This window comes from Rhamphochromis longiceps, linkage group LG7 (genome assembly GCF_057381845.1).
Source record: "Rhamphochromis longiceps isolate RC_006_pf linkage group LG7, R_longiceps_female_GT1.1, whole genome shotgun sequence".
NCBI classification, from domain to species: Eukaryota; Metazoa; Chordata; class Actinopteri; order Cichliformes; family Cichlidae; genus Rhamphochromis; species Rhamphochromis longiceps.
The window spans coordinates 22,842,692-22,855,227 of NC_140563.1; the positions used below are offsets into that span (position 1 = coordinate 22,842,692).

Here is a 12,536-nt window from a genome sequence, read left to right on the forward strand (position 1 = left end):
TGTGACAAGCAGGGGGGTGGGACAGTTGAAATCCATGCTCATTGGCTAACGTTCAGTGAACTGGATAATCCTCGTTTCTGACACTTAGAATGACCAGAATTAAAGTTTTATCCATATGACCCAAAGCTTTATCCATCTTTTTATCATCTATGGTTTGTAGCCTGTTTTGTAAACACGTATCATGATCTGATTGGATAAAGGAATGGACAAGAAAAACAAACAAGCAAGAAAAACTTGCACAAGTTCTTTTTAAAATAACTGGGTTATTTCCATAATGGAGAAAGTGTAAAAACTGTCCAAACTGAAGCAACAGAAACTCAGATGTGTTGAGCTTAAGTTGATGATTTGGGTCAAGTTTGAAAAATAAGGGAAACTATGTTTCCCACAGAAGTGTATCCTTATTAAACCCTTTTTGACTTTCACGACAACTGATGTAAAGATCGCACAGTGCCCCTTTAAATGTTCACTTATATTTGAGGTCATTTTGCTCTTGTATTCTGACCATAGTTATAGTTTATGTTGCACATTAGTTTTTTGTTTCTTATTTTGTTAAAATAAGATAATTTACGGCACAACACAGTAGATTCCACTGAGATGTCATTTCCGTGCATACGTGGTCATGAGTTATTAAATGTGAAATCTGAATCTACATTTTTGGTGACTCCGGGTCTGATCTGTTCCACTCTGCTCGTAATTTGCCCTCGGTGCTGTTCACGCTGATTAAGAACAGAATTCCTTTTTGAAAATTACTGTCAGTTATAGTTTCACTCTTAACAGCATATATCACAGTTTCCTTGGAAGCCAATCGGGACGTGCCTTTTCAGGAATCTGTAGTTTTTTGCCGCATAGCCAGTGTCACTCTATTTTCCCTCTCCTGGCCGCACAACCTGAGAGAGATTAATAACCTCTTTAAAGTTAAAGAACAAAAAAAAAGAAGAAGAAGAAGAAAGAAACAGCTGCAAACAAACCCAGGGAGGCTGGATTCTGGGTTCATGTTTACATTGCTTTTATGATTTGGTCCTTTCCTGCTCCTCCCATCTGCAGAAGCGTCACGCTGTTCTAAATGCAGGCTGGGTAACCTCCACTTTTACCACTAGTAGTGGTTTGGAGTAATGGGGCGTGGAAGCAGGGTTCGGGGTGCGAGGCCTCTGAAATGATCCTGTGGTAAAGTAGTGAGGGCCAGGATGACATGGTCCCACCCGCTGAGCCCAGGACCGAATCCAATTGGTCATCAGCCAGCTTGTCTACACAGGGCGTTGCCATGGTTTCTGAGCCATAAAGAAGTCTTTAATCGAGCCGTTGTCATCATAGGATGGTGGTGACCACTTGGGCTCAAAGTGGAGAGATATAGGCAGCAGTACAGAAAAAAAGAGAGAAAACAAGATATCAGCTGTGAGGCTCAGAATAGAAAAGGCAGAGCCCTGTCTTCATAACATACACACATAAGGATCATCCCCCTTTTTTAATGTGTGTATTTATTAACGACATGCTCTTGACAAGCTCTGCTGGCTCATGCCTGTTTGTATATGGCATGCTATGTTCTGTACATACTGTTGGATTAGCAGAAATGGGGTGTGTGGTGTTCAGCGATGACGAGATGCAGAGGAGTGGCGCTGGCTCGGGTATCGAGCTGACCGAGCTCAGACATCAGGTTTCCTCCACTCGGGCCAACGCATTTTAGATGGCTGGGTGGACAGCAGTATCACCTGCTGACATTTACGCTGGACGGTTTCACACACAAGAATACACACGATATGGTGACTGGTGTTAGCAGCACTGTGTGTGTTTACTCTGCTGTGAGCCATCAGGGTCTTCAGGAGCCCCACCTGTTGATGGTATCTAACATGAACGGCACATTTTGAGAGGAACTTAAATGAAATGATTAAACACGGCAAAGAAGCGCTCAGGGCAGTCGCACTGGCTCTGTGTGACAAAATGAAATGGCCTTTTGCCTCAGTCCTTCAAGTTGATGGTGCCTGCCACTGCAAGAGGGAAACATGCTGCCTCAGCAAGCTGTTCAGTATCATTCTGGAGGAGCTAACGCTGTTTCTCCCCGTTAAATATGGGAAACATACATAGACGGGCCTGTGATGTCACTTGTTATTGCTGGAGGCCCGCTGTAGGAAAAATCTAATTTGCCTTTGTTGAGCGCTGTAGTGAAAAGGAGCTTATGTTGTAAAGATGTTACTGTAGCTGCTGCGCCGCCTGCCACGTCTCTGTGTGTGTGTGTGCGCATGCCTGTGTCTTTAGCTGTCTCTGCACTACATTGTGCATCTAATGTTTGTTTTTCCTCACATTTGTGCAACTTTGACCAGACAATGGTTCCTGTACCTGTTTGTTTATGGCCCAAACAAAAGAAGTTAAGAGGCGGCCCTTTGTGCAGGAGATTTATGCATGACAGCGGCTATTGTAATTTTCATACATGTTTCCTCTGCCTGCCTCCTCTTTGATTTTTCATGTGCTTTGTGGACATGCTTCACCACCCTTTGTGCCAGAGAATAAGATCTAACTTAGGGACGGTGACGATGGAGTGAGTCATGCCGCGGAGAGAATGAAATATTCAGCAAAATCTTATGGAACATAACGGTTACATGTTGGGATAATGATTTGTCAGAGGTCGCATCAAGTTGCTAAAGTTCCACCTCTAAAGTTCGTTGTGACGCCCACAAGATGTTCCTGGGATGGTGCAACCCAAATGCAAACGTGTGCACGTGTGTTAACCCGTGATTATTTTTTTTAGGCTGAAAAGGAAATTTTAAGTCTAAGAGAGGTAAACTGAAAGGTCAAAAAAATTTACAGAACTGTGGAGAAATAAAGTAATAAATGTTGACATCATGGTTTAGAATTCTATAAAATAAAATGTGTGCATGAAAAAAGAAAAAAGAAAGAAACATTTTACCACAAAGTAGCACTCAGGAGCAGTGTGAGATGGTGTTTTTCTTTTTGTTCTGGTGATGAGATAAACCGTATCTTTGAAGCGGACGTATGGAGAAAAGACAACTGGAATAAAGCGGTTGATATTTATTGCCACCGCAGTTATTCCCGTTGTTTTTTCTACCAATCCTGACGACCACCTCCTCCATCTCAACAAGTCTCCCCTCACATTCAGCTTCTTCGTGTTTTACGGAGCAGCAGATTTGTGTGCTGTCCTCTAAATCATTTCCCTCTCTAGCAGATTGCTCCCCACTGGAATATTGGCCTGACAGCCCTTTCCCCCCCCCCTCCTTCTACTTCCCCAGTGGACTCATTTACATTTATGCACGCAGCAATTAATTACAGACTGGCGCTGGCCTTGTAAATTAGAGGGAGCTGAGGTCGCCCTCATTAATTGCCCCTGACAGTTAAAGCCTTGTTTGGGTCGTGACAAGGTTGACTTTAGGCCGGGACACTGGAAGCTTTGCAAAGACTGGCGTGTCTTCATGCATCTGATATCATTTTGGGGTAAATTAACATGTTTCTTGATGACTATGTTATTGTGTGCTAGTTTTTTTTCTCTTCTCTTGGACACAGAAGCATTTTGCAGTCTCTGTGTTCTTGGCACCCAGAGGTCACCATTCCATTCTTTGTGTTTTGTCTTCAGAGTAATGTCTTGTGTATTCTGGGGGTCTTTCATCCAAATGCTTGCGTATGGGAGTTTTCAATAGGCCCAGGAGTCAAGCAGGCAACTTCTCACGGTTTTGGCCTTTTCATGCGAAGACGCTCCAACTTCTTCCAGCTCCTTCCTTCACAAGGCCCTCCTTTCTTCTCTGTCACGCAGCGATGTGTTTGTGCATACCTCACCAGCTCGACAAAAGAAGGGAGAGATCCTATTCACTTTTGCCTTTGACATTCACCTCTTGTTTTTACAATCTTTCCAAGGCGCGCTGTTTGCACAGTGGAACAGGCTTTGTCTTGAAGAAGCGGGACAATGGTGAGCACCATAATGTAATCTCCTAAGGGTGGTGAGCAGAGGGGTGAGGTTTAGACATATGTGCTGGCGCTTGCCCCTACCGTCCTCTGTCTCCCTCCCACCTTTAACTTTAGCAATATTTCATGTTAACAGCGACTTGGGAGAGAAATGCGTGTTGTCACTTAAGCTTCTGTAATGTTCGCCCAGGTATTCCGTGAAGGGAACACAAAGGCTTTTCACTCATGCAAACATCCCCTTCCCTTGTTGCACCTTTAAAAAAAAATGTAAAAAAAATTCTGTAGCAGTTTGGCCACCCACGTGCAAGACTTCAATCCTTTCTTCTCCTGCTGACATAATAAGGAAACATTATCCATTCCTCGACTTAACTAAATGTTTTAGCAGTCTAAAACTATCTATCTATCTATCTATCTATCTATCTATCTATCTATCTATCTATCTATCTATCTATCTATCTATCTATCTATCTATCTATCTATCTATCTATCTATCCATCCATCCATCCATCCATCCATCCATCCATCCATCCATCCATCCATCCATCCATCCATCCATCCATCCATCCATCCATCCATCCATCCATCCATCCATCCATCCATATTCCCTTTATTGCTTGAATATCTAGGTGTGTATAGTTTAGCGAAAGGCAGGAATAGCAGCACATTGTTTTGCTTTAGGGCTTGTTGTACAAGCTACGTTGTTTCATTTAGGATGTCACGCTTCAAGGACAGAGTAAAGAAAGCAGCAGTATTCTTAAAAATTGAAATTCATAGAACAAATAATTTGTGCAAAAGTTTTTTTTGTCAAACTAATATTTGTAAACTGTGATGAATGAATCATACAACCTCAGAAGCACTGTCTATATGTCTGTCACAGTTTCATAGTGCACAGATTTAAGAGTTCAGTGCTAATAGTTGCACACAGCAGGTTTCCCTTCTTACGGGCCCAGAGTGAAAATACTAAAAAAAAAAAAATCTCTGAAACATTACAAGGCCTGGATGACATGGCCAGTGGCCCTCAGAGAGGCAGTGTGCGCTATAAGTGCATCATTTATGGGTCAAGTGAACCTCATTTTGGTTTAATTGCCCATATGATTAGCTGGAACCATGCACTGTTTCCTACGGTGCAGACATGGAAGTGGCAGCACAGAGCCTCATGCAGCGCCACGCTCATTGAGAGCGCTTCCGCCTAATAGAGTTCCATTGTTCTTTCTCCAGTGTGTCCACGATTGCACAAGTGGCATTGACAGCTGCAACAAGACAACATTTGGGACTGCGCATATTTTATTGCGTGAATGCGTGCATTCATTGTGCAGGTGCTGGCCTCGCTGTGAACATAACACAGGGTATCTTCGTGCACGGTATTGCTCACCTCTTTTTCTTAAAAAAAAGTTCCCTAATGCAATGATGTCACAGCTTTGGTTTTTGTCTTTTGTCTCAGACCTTTTGTTTTGCTGCTTTCAGTATCTATTGCAAATATCAGACACTTTCCCCCCTGCAGCTGGCTCAACTGTAGGGTGACATGTGCCATTTTACAGCTGTTGGACAGTGGGCCAAAAAGGTAGCTGTTACTTCCTGCAGTTGTCAGGAGAAGCCTGGAATGGCTCTATAGCCTGGATCTCCTATGTCAGGTCCTCCCTGAGATGAGGATCTGACAAAGTGGTGAAGAGCAGCAACTGAGCATGAGTGTGCAAGCACAACGTATTAAAGGAAAAAATAAAAACAGCCAGTGTGTGTCACCTGGTCTATAAACGTCCATTTGAGTGCTCACTGCTTCCAGCGAAGAACTGGGTAAATAATTCCTGCATTAATTTACTTCAGATGACTAGCTCTCTTTTTGTTCTTTTATATTTCAGGCTCTACAGTACACACATTTATAGCAGATCCGTTGGGTATAAGCACTGTTTACACATTGCATATGCACATGTGGACATGTGCAGAAATCCTGCAGAAAACACGCACACCAGCATAAGCCAGTGGGTCCTTACACACAGGATTTTTGCTGAGTCTGTGCATTTTTTGCGGCAGTGCTCCTCTACTGGACAGCCAGCTGTCTCTCCGATTACCCAGCATCCTCCAGGTGTCAGATCTGCCATCTGCAGATGAGTGGCAGGGTGTGTGGACGGAGGAATGACGGGGGAAAAGAGGGAGAGAGAGAGGGGGGGGGGGGGGGGTTAAAAAGAAAGAGAGGAAACAGAATAACTGGTTCTGCAGACATCTGGAACGTGTTCAGACGGGTCAGCGAGAGCTGCGGAGTGTGAACGCTGCTCAGGGGAATCCAACTCGCAGTCACTTGATTGAGAAAGTGGCTTTTTGAGTCAGTGGCTGCTCAAGGCAAAGACAGAGAGACACACAAAGAGAGTTGCATCTTACAGAAATGTTTGCAGGGATGTTTCACCAAAATGTGTTTTTACCCATTATTTGTTATCAGTTTTATTATCAGAACTTCTTTGATTTTCTCCGTTCAGAATAAGATTCCGATTTAATTGTGCCCTGAGAGAAAAATGCTTCTACGAGAGAATGATTTGGCTGATTAAAGACATGAATAAAAGATCATATAAGCCCAGTGTTTGCTTTTTTCTTCGTTGTTCTCAATTAGGCTCAAATGGTAGAATCAAAGGGGTGTTTGTATGGCCCCCTTTGTAGCACTTAGATGCTGTGTTTGGGTGACTTGATGATGAGCGGCATCAGAAAAATGCTGCTTTGGTGTGTTTAATTGCTTTGTCTGTCGTTGTCTGCACAGACTCTGTCTTTAAGAGCCTCCTTATCCTGGTCAGTTCTTTCTTTCATAAATTAATGACCTTCCTTTCTTAATTATGACTATCTCTCTCTCATCCTGGGGCTCCCTCAGAGTGATGACTCACTCCATCCTGATCATGGTACCTTCAAAGTGTTGTCATTATTTGTTATTATCCGGTTTAGCAAATGACTGCTTGTGGTTTGCACTTGTGTGTGTGTGTGTGAGTGAGGCTATAATGAGGCTGACCCCCGGTTAGCTTCGGGAGTGAGAGTGGGTTATTTTAGGAATGGTGAGCTGTCCACCTGATGAGAGATTTCTTTTCCGTGCTCTCGCTGGAATCAGCTTTTAAAAGAAAATATCAGACATCGCTAACCACATTAAGACAGATTTCAGCCAATTTCTTCTTCTTTTTTTTAAACTTCAAAGTCGCGTACAAGAATCACGTTGTTTGTCATTTGTTGGGCTTTGCATGGCTCAGTGTGCGCCGCTGTTTGTGCAGGGGAAAGTGCTGCGAAAGAAATACACTGATCCTCTGTTGGGTCTGCCGCGGACTTGATACAGGAGCTCTGTTCTGTCATGAACATCCGCTACAGAGAGCTCCCAGGTGGGGTGAGAGTGTTCACTGTGCTCCAAGAACAGATCCCAATTCAAATTTTCATAGTTTGTCAAACCATTGCTGGCGTGATGCAAAAAATGTAGCACTGAAAAATATTTCCTGATTTGCATGGCAAGGCTGTCGCCCTGGAGGGTCACATAAAATGTCAGTTTTCATCTCATCATAGATGTTATCTGACAAAATATTCCTTGTTTTTGTCTGTTTTGCTCTATTCTAGGTGATGTTCATGAATTTTAAAGTGCATCCTTAAGTGTGAAGAGGGTGTTGGAGCTGAAGCCTCTTATTTCTGTAAGTTTTCCTCATCCACTGACATGACAAGTACTTTCTTGCACTGTATCACGCCAGCTTCTTTGTGATTTTGTGCCACTGCTTGGCACCTCGGATAACAGCTTCAGTAACAAGGCAGATGATAAGCTGTTGCAGAGAAAACACTATTGTTTTGGCAGAGCAGCACAGAGCGGCTCTCGCTGGTGTTTGAACATGCCAGGTTTTGCACCAGTGGTTGTGTTACCTGAGTTGCGTGTGTGTGTGTGTGTGTGTGAATGCTAGCCCATGTTAACAAAACTGTATCCAGCTATTTGCTTGTCAGCCACCTCTCACTCCTCCGTTGCTACAGACAGACTGCTTTTGATTTTGTTTCGCAGCAAATGTAGACCTCCACTCCTGGTAGTGTTCTGTCCTGTGTGCCCTCAATTGCCGCTTTCACTTGGGTGAAGAAAGGGGTCTTTTAAAGGCTCCCACAGGCATCACTCCAGGAACCTCTCACTGCTGGGACCTACAGTGTGCCTTTTAATGGACTTTCTCTCTGTGAGCAATAAAGATTATATCTGGAGTCAAATAGTGCTGCAGGTAACACTAGCCTAAATTAATCGGGTGAAGTCGCTGGGGCTGATCTCAGTGGTTTCAGCAGAGACATATGAAATGTACAGATGGCAGAGGTTGAAGAAAAGAGTGATCTGACCATCTGGCTAATCCTCCTGTTTAAGAATACCTATTAAGGCCCTGTCTAGTGCCCCTTGTGTCACTGGTAGGTCAGATCATCTTTTATCACAAACTAGAACTGCAGTTTGCTACCTGGGTATGGGACCAGTGCAAGAGGTCACAAGATAAATAAGCCAGGTTACGGATGGAAAGAAAGATAAAGAGAGAAGAAAGTGGTTAAGAAGATGGATGGATTGATTACTGAGTGTACTTACCCCTTCATCCCTCTGAAGTATGAGTAAAAATCAAAGAAAGCACCACTTTGGTTAAACTAAAAAGAATGATCAACTAGAGCAATTTAGGGAGCAATATTGTGGCTCTGTGGAATCCTTTCACAGATTTTGTTTTGTCATAGATAAAAGCGCTGAAGTAAGGAACTGTATAAAGATTGGGGGAAAACACCCAGGTGACTTAGGCTCGCTTATAATTCTATCAAACATCCTTAATTTCATCAGCTGATTTGCAAACTCAAAATCAAATTATTCTGTCTTTTAACATGCAATTGCTTTTCAAATCCAATAACATAACGGTAAGATGACAAGTGGACCCTCGTAACAAAATCACAGTCTTTATTGGGTACCAATCCTGTCGTGACAGCGATGATTTATGGCATCTTTGTTTCACAGGACTTTGGAAGGAAGAGGATGTTGTGTGCTTGAGTTACAAAAATTGAAGCCTTAACTTGCTATAAATATCCAGCGAATGATCAGAAGAGCAGTTATGTGTCTGTGGCGTCACTGGGCAGTGCTCCAAATGTGAAACAGGATAATGTCGATTATTGCGTGTTCACATTTAGTGTGTGGAAAACTAAATTTTTCTTCTTCCTTTTTCGGTGAATCCAAAATGTTTTAATGCTCCATAAGGGAATTAGGATCAGAGCTTATATACCCATAAACTGACACACCATGTCCACGGCACGGGATTTCAAGCTGTAGGCGATATTAGTGTGGTCTTCTGAAAATCTCAATCAGAGCCGTAATGAGCAGTAAGGAAGACCACTTTATGCAGAATGATAGCCCTGTGTTCAGAGCTCTGTTACACATAGCTGCTGTAATAGAAGTCATTTGCAAAGAGTTAGACAAGTTACCAGACAGCAAGCAGCTGTTGGGATGATTCGTAGTAAACAAATGAGCTAATAAGCTAATGAACCCACTGAGGTTACCTGTTTGGCCTCCCCCAGGAAAATGTCCTTATCTGCTCCACAACATTTGACTTTAGCTTTGTGTGAGAACTCAGCTGCATTACTGCTAATGGGCAGCATCTAACAACATTTAGTGTTGCTTAGTTAACATTACGCAGTTAACCTCATGTTAATCTTATGTTAGCAGAACTCTGTTGTGTCCTCTTCAAGTTGTACAATTAGTTTACTGTTCTGATTCATCCACACATATGACTTTTCTGTGGTGGACAGGATACCTTAAAAGGACATTTTCAGGGATGGGAAAAGAGAAGTGAACTGCTAGAGTACATATGCGTGAGTGTTATGTATGTTGTTGTTTCCTATATGTGTTTGTGCTTGTATGTGCGTTGGTGTTTTGCACACTCATGCCTCATCAACATCCCATCAGAGACCCATCTGGTTTTCTTTGAAGAGGCTCGTGGAGCTGCAGCAGCCCTGGCTTTAAGGCAGGGCCAAGCCAGCAGCAGTTCCTCCCCACTTACACATAAGTCCATGGTGCAAGGCCCTCTGCCAGTAACATTATAGACCGACCCTTGTGGCTACTTCCCAAACCACCCAAGCTCATACCCCACTTTCTCTCTTCTATTGCCCTTGAAATGGGGCCTGCTCTAAATATTATCTCCCCCTGTGCTTTATCCCTCCGTTTATCCCTAAGTCTGCAGAGAGAAGAAAGGAGCCGTGGGGCTTAGTCACTTTTTCCCTTCTCTTCTCCTCTCTCCAAAACCACAGGCAGCGGCAGCGGCTTCCTGGAGATGAGCGCTTTTGTCTGTTGTGTGACCGCTGTGGCTTTAGGCAGATCCTCCTCTGATGAGGTAATGCGCAAGCTGGATGATCAGGCAGAGGGAGAAAGTAGGGAGGTGTAGGAGAGGGACCTCAGTTTGGATCTATATTTTAACCTTTGATTTATCGAGCTGGTTCTTACATCCACATCCTGCTTCACATGGAAGGCTGTTGACTTTAATCCCTGGATCAGAGACACAGTTGGCAAAGTTGAACTGCAGACTACTGATGAGTGGCGAGTGTCTGTGAAAAAAGGTTTAGCACACGGGAATATTTCTTGCATTTCCTCTGCTATTGGCTCCATTAGTAATCAGTAACTCTTTATCATTTTGGGAGTTTGTTTCCGCAGTTGCAGCAAAAAATATTCATAAATATTTGTTGCTGCAAAAGTTACAAAATCATTTTGCATCAATATACAGAAACATTTCAGTATTTGCAGATATCCAGATCTTGTCTTGAACTGGTGTGAAATGAAGCAACACTTTCATTATTCCCATTATTCACTTTGTGTTTCAGCTGCTACTTAAGAATTTCTTCATAGATTAAAAAAGGTGTCAAAGGTTTTGTGTGATTTTTATGTGCAAATTTCCACTCAAAAAAAAAAAAAAAAATACTGGAAAGGAACCTGCTCATGGTTATTTGCATATGTGTCTGGACTGTAAGTGTTTCCAATGCGTGTTTGCCCATTTTATCTTTTTTTTTTTTGGTAACTGCTGCTACACTCAGACCTCGGGCCTCCTGTTAAGGAGTGCCAGCAAACTCACTGACATTAAGAATGATTGGTTTCTGTTTTACCTGCCATGGGTCATGGAGGTCTGAGGCCAGGGTCAGCCTCTCTGTTGTGGTTTGTGCTACAGGAGATGTCACCGGGTCCTTAGATCACAGTGATCCAGCGTATTATTCTCTCCAGACAATATGCTTCTATACCTCTTTGCATTCTTGAACATGCCGTAGCTGGAATGAGGTGTTTTTTTTCAGCTGTTTGGTTTCCTTCAACACTTCATTAAAAACAGTGGGTTTTAAATACCTTGTGTTTGAATGTTGTGTTGACTGTGTAAGTGGAAAGAAGGAAGGTCAAAAAGCAAACAGCACATCTGCAACAATGGCTCTCCTGCAGTGCAAGCACTTGCTGTTAAGAGACTTGTCTCAGCTTTATATTTACGATCAAAATTTAAGCAACCCTGAATACAGTTCACTGCAGCATCACACAACAGCATAGCAGCCTCATAATTACAGTATTCTCATTAAAGTAAAATCCTGCATCTCATTTGAAAGCTGCCATCAGCAAAAATTAACTTGCCCTAATGGCCGCTGATTGCATTCCTGCAGTGGCCAACCCCCTCCTCCAAATTTAGTGATCTGATCATTTAAGTACATGCTAGCATAATTGAGGTCTCTCCCTTGATTAGATTTGCGCCAGCTTTTAACAAAGCCTGCTCGAACTTAATCCAATGACCCCCATTGTAGCAGGAGAGGATGGATGACATCGCTCCTGGTTAGCGTCAACATCAACCGTGCCGTCGAGCAATTAGAGGCCACGCTGATAAAGTAGCTGGACAACTATAGCTAATGATACAAATGTTCTCAAAGCTCGTGAGACAACAAGCTGAAAACTGAGCCACGTTTCATAATCCATTCATCTGACTTTATACACAGAAAGTTTTCAGAAAGGACTTTGAAATGAGAATTTAAGTTCAAGGAATCACTTCGGTTTTACAAATAACAAGCTTGTTATTCATATTATATTAGGCATGCAGTAGTAAGACAGCGCCTTTCACTGTAATAAAAGAGTCCTTGGAGTAAATTTGAATGTTTATTTAGTACCAAACAAAGGCTTACACCGACTGGAGCTGTCAGATTCAAGCAGTGTCAGTGGTTTAAGTAATGTCTCTGAGTTTTACCCAGCTACACAACATTCTTGTGTCGCAGGCCTGACCCACTGGGACTGAAACAAGCAGTTCAGCAGGGCATAGATGCGCTGTCTTTGGCTACTTCTTCTGATGACACCTGCTTGCCCATAATCACAGTTAGAGACTAAACCTCCTGCTGACCTGTGGCTGTGTGTCGCACGTTAAATCCTCTAATCTTCTCCTTTGTTCTCTGTCACCCTCGATTAGTTATGTAGCAAGAGTCAGCGAGAAGAAAGTATGTGCTGAGTTTCCAAGTACATGCCTGTGCTCAGATTAGTAACCTTTAAATGCTCCATGCATTTATGAGTCTTAGGAGCTTAACGTTGGTGTTGAAAAACAATTTTTTTAAAACCAAAGGGGCTCAATATACACAGGTTCCATCTAACGTTGTAAACTTGATGGTGAGAAATTATGACTGGCTGA

General features: G+C 42.8%; 1 protein-coding gene across 7 annotated transcripts in view; it reads left to right on the forward strand.

Moving 5' to 3' along the window:
- LOC146665305 (transcription factor SOX-6-like) overlaps positions 1-12,536 on the forward strand; it is a 104,512-nt gene that overhangs the window by 8,647 nt on the left and 83,329 nt on the right. For 5 of the 7 annotated variants that reach the window (XM_085412903.1, XM_085412899.1, XM_085412905.1 and 2 more), the window contains exon 2: positions 7,480-7,550. The exons of the other annotated variants lie outside the window; for them this stretch is intronic. The gene's annotated coding sequence lies outside the window, so the exon portion shown is untranslated. The remainder of the gene's footprint in view (positions 1-7,479; positions 7,551-12,536) is intronic. 7 annotated transcript variants of the gene reach the window in all.